This window comes from Callospermophilus lateralis, chromosome 4 (assembly GCF_048772815.1).
Source record: "Callospermophilus lateralis isolate mCalLat2 chromosome 4, mCalLat2.hap1, whole genome shotgun sequence".
NCBI classification, from domain to species: domain Eukaryota; kingdom Metazoa; phylum Chordata; class Mammalia; order Rodentia; family Sciuridae; genus Callospermophilus; species Callospermophilus lateralis.
In genome coordinates this window covers 166,088,557-166,093,303 of record NC_135308.1, presented here as the reverse complement: position 1 = coordinate 166,093,303, position 4,747 = coordinate 166,088,557, and positions in this window count along the sequence as shown.

Genomic DNA, 4,747 nt, shown 5'->3' with positions numbered 1-4,747 from the left:
AGTAAAGAGTAACGGGGTCCTGGAGAGAGACAGGTGGGAGGTGGTGGCTCACCCTGGGGAGCTGGTCACAGAACTGGTTCTGGACACACTGTGAAAGGGGAGCCCCAGGATTTCCAGGTGGATCTGACCCGCATGTAGGGCCTGCCCCTCTCTTGGGAAGCACGAGGGTGCCTGTGACTGACGGGATGCACTCATGGTCTGTGGCTGTTATGATAGACCTTAGACTGAGCATCTTAAAGTAGTAGATGCTCCTTGCCTCACAGTTCTGGAGGCCAGAAGCCTGACATCAGGGTTGGCAGAGCTGCCTCCCTCTGAAACCTGTTTAGGAGGATCCTTCCTGCCTCTTCCAGCTCCTGTGGCTGCCAGTCCTTGGTGCTCCTGGGTCACCCTTGGCAATCCTCCAACCTGATGCCACACATATCACTCCAGTCTCTGTCTCCACCCTCAACGTGGCCATCTTCCCACTGTATATCTGTGTCCCAGAAGACACCAGTCATTGGGTTAGAGCCCACCCCGTAACCTGACCTTGATACATATGCAAAGACTCTACTTCCAAACCAGGTCACAGTCTCAGGTACTGTGGCTGAGGACATGTCCTTCTAGGAGACATTCTTTCCATTACAGAGGGGGCATGACGGAGTTGCTTGGGGATGAAGGTGGAAGCTGAGCATCAGGTTGTTTTGAGAGTCCCATCAGATTTCCCAAGGGGGACGCTGAAGGGTGGCTGGATGTAGGATCTGTCAAAGCATAATTTTCAAAAAGTTAAAAATATGACTCATACAGCTCTAAACTGAGGATGCATCAAAGATTTATTTAATCCCTAATGAGGAAAAGCAGTGTGAGGGTGAGGCTGGTTCAAAAGATTACAGAAAGGGAAGTATTTGTAGTGTCTGAGAAAACGCTTGGTTGAGTAAGCCAGCTGATTTACGTTAAAAAAAAGAAACTTGGTTAATGCTGTATAGGACTATGAAACTGTAATCTTTTCAACCAGACGAAACAATTTCTATCACTCATTACTGGATTAAATCATTTGCATTGCCATCAGACAAGGATAATTTTACTTAGTTATCTGTTTTCTACAAGTTAAAGTTTATCCTTGCTGAGTTGTAAAATATCATAAAAGTCAAGTTAAACACACCCCAGGAATCAGAACCCCTCCTTGGCAAGTCTTGTAGACAGCACTCAGCCTGCCACTGAAAGCACACAATGCCATCCTTTTGCATGGTCCTAAATTTTGGAGAAGTTTCCTTATTAGAGCTCCCTTATGATGACAGTCTCCATAGGTCTGACCATCACAAGGCAGCCGTCTTGTGTGCTGACCTGATTCAGATATATAAAAGTGGTGATTAACGTACCAACCTCCCTGTTAGGGCACATCTAAGCCATGCCTTACGCAAGACCAAGGCCAGAAAATCAACTCTGTCTGGAGATGTCATCTTAAGGAATGTAGGACTGAACCTCTATTATACCTGAGATCATTTTTTTTTTTGGTGGTGCTGGGATTGAACCCAAGGCCTATGTGCATGCCAGGCAAGCACTCTATCAACTGAACTATATCCCCAGTCCTGGTTTGCTCTTCTCATCCTGGGATAGGAAACTGAGCCAAGCTAAACGCCCTCAAGTTGGCGTGCAGTTCTTGAGCAGGTAGGGAGTGTAGGTGAATTCTTACCTTGCTGAGGGCCTGTGTGTCTATGTGGTTCTTGGCTTGCCAGGGAGCATCTTCTTGCCACTTGAGTGGCTGAGCTCAGATGGCCAGAGCTCAGATGGCCAGCCGGAGCCGGCTGAGGGCGGCGTGGGCACAGGTCCAACACATACTCTGCAGCCCTCATTTCTTCAAGATGGGTGTGTCATATGGCTCACATGAAATATATTCTCAAGTTCGACACCCTTGTGAGGCCTTGGTTGCACAACTGATTTGTCTAACGATTTCCTGGTAAAAAGGAGGACTGATTTCCATTGCAGCTATTGTGAATTGCTAGATTTCTATTAAAGTAAAGGTAAGTAAACATTGTTTTTCTGAATTTTTTTTTAAAGATCCTCATTTTGTTTATTTTTATGTAGTGCTGAGGATCTAACCCAGTACCTCACAAGTGCAAGGCACACACGGTACCGCTGAGCCACAACCCCAGTCCCTGTTTTTCTGAATTCTGAAGTGAGAAAAATACTTAAGAATGTTTCATTTGTTTGTGAAATAGTCTATTAAAGATAGGTCAAGGGGCTGGGGTTGTGGCTCAGCAGTAGAGCGTGCACCTAGCACGTGTGAGGCCCTGGGTTCGATCCTCAGCACCTCATAAAAATAAATAAAGATATTGTGTCCAGCTGAAAAATAAATATTAAAAAGATAGGTCAATAAAAAGAAAAAAGGCTTTATCTTATTCATGCCAGAAAATATAACATTAAGAAGAAAAGAAAAACAAACCATCAACACCCTGCTCCTTTCCTCTGTTGGGCTCAAGCTTTCAACCAGCAGATCTAACAGGTCTGAAGGGCACTGAGGTCCCGGGGCCAAGCCTGTTTTTAGGTGATAGGGGTTTAACCCAGGGGTGCTCTACCACTGAGTTACATTCCCAGCCCTTTTTATTTTTTATTTTGATACAGGGTCTCCCCAAGTTGCTTAGGTCTTGCTAAGCTGCTGAAGCTGGCTTCAAACTTGCAATTCTCCTGCCTCAGCTTCCTAAGTTGCTGAGATTCAGGTATGCACCACTGCTCCTGGCCCACAGTCAAGCTTTTAACTGGTGCATGAAAAAGGACACTGGGGGTTGCATTTGGAGTAAGTTTCTATTTGGTATAGCCCAGTGATGGTTACATACAGGGAAACTGAGTTAAGCAAATGCTTACGAATTTCTTACTGTTGAAAGAGTCATAAATATAGAAAGGGAGGAAGGACAGAATCAGAAATATTAACATGAACTCTTAAGAATTATCAATGAGGGGCTGGGGATGTGGCTCAAGCGGTAGCGCGCTCGCCTGGCATATGTGCGGCCTGGGTTCGATCCTCAGCACCACATAAAAACGAAGATGTTGTGTCCGCCGAAAACTAAAAAATAAGTATTAAAAAATTCTCTCTCTCTCTCTCTCACTGTCTCTTAAAAAAAAAACAAAACTTTTCATCAATGATACCATCAGTATATGTGCGTGTGTGCGCACATTCGGGTGTACATAGGCATCTCCCAGTTGTTCCTGCTGAGAGTAAGTGGATCATCCTTCATAGTCTTCTGTGGCTTGCTTCTCCACTCAGCGTGCTGTGGCTGAGATTCAGTCATATGGTTTCAAGTGGTGGGATCCATTCATTTTTGGTGCTGTGTGCTGTTCTGCTGTATGGAGATACCTCTATTTATACATCTTACAGTATGAGGACATTTGAATCTTTAATTTTGTTTTAAGTTGGAGATGGATACATTTATTTACTTTTATGTGATGCTGAGGATCAAACTCAGTACCTCACACATGCTAGGCAAGTGCTCTACCCCTGAGCTACAACTGCATCCCAATATTTGAATCTTTTCTCTAGTATTTTTTTGCTATTAAAAACAGTGACCCTCAGGGCTGGGGGTGTGGCTCAATGCCAGAGCACTTGCCTAGCATGTGTGAGGTACTGGGTTTGATCCTCAGCACCACATAAAAATAAATAAAAAATAAAGGTACATCAACAACTTAAAAAAAAAGTGAAGCTCAGTTGGTAGAGTGCTTCCCTTGCATGTATAAGGCCCTGGGTTCAATTCCAGCACCAAAAAAACACAAAAACAAAAACAATGCTATCTGAGCATGGTGGTACATGCCTATAATCCCAGCAGCTTGGGAGGCTGAGACAGGAGAATCGTGAGTTCAAAGCTAACCTCAGCAATAGCGAGGCGCTAAGCAACTGAGACTCTGTCTTTAAATAAAATACAAAATAGATTTTGGGATGTGGCTCAGTGGTTGAGTGCCCTTGAGTTCAATCCCTGGTACCCCCCTCCCCCCAAAAAATAAACAATAAAACAACAGTGCTGCTTTGGACATTGCAGGCATGGAATTCCCTAGTAATATATATGGACTTATCCCTCTACCTGGGAGTGGTTTTCTTGGGAATCTTGCTCTAGGAACCTGGCCACCATCCTTCAAGGGAGTCCCCACAGTCCTCAGCCCACCAAGATACTAGCCACGTGAGTGCACCAACTCTAAAGTAGTCGCTCCAGCCAACAGTGGCCACTGCTGCATGTAGACAAGCTGTGCTGTTGAGTCCTGCTCAGGTAGTGGATCTGGGTGCAGAAGGAATGATTGATGTTTTAAGCTACAGAGTTTTGGGGGTGGTTTGTTATGCAGCAATAGATAACTGATACACATGACCAATTTCAGTAGGTAATGTCATGTTATTTGCCAAGATAATTGTACCCCTGGATATTCTGGCCAGCAAGTTACATGCATTTAAAATGCTCCATCCTCTAGCATCACTGCGTATGTCAGACTTTAACATTTGTGCCCATTAGGTGTGCTCTTAGTTTGCATTTCCAAAATTATGCAAAAGATTATTGGCTCTTTTCGTATTCTCTGCAAGGTGCCTGATTATTATGAAAGTTTCCTTGCTGATTATGGATTTTGCCCATCATTCTATTGAACTGTTTCTTTTCAATGGTTTTGAAAGAGTTCTTTATATATTTTGGATGCCAATCATTTGCAAGGTATGTTACACATACTTCTAGTTCCTTTTCTTAATTCTCTTCCTACTGTCTTAAAAATAGGACTCATTCATCCAATACTTTTATTTTTG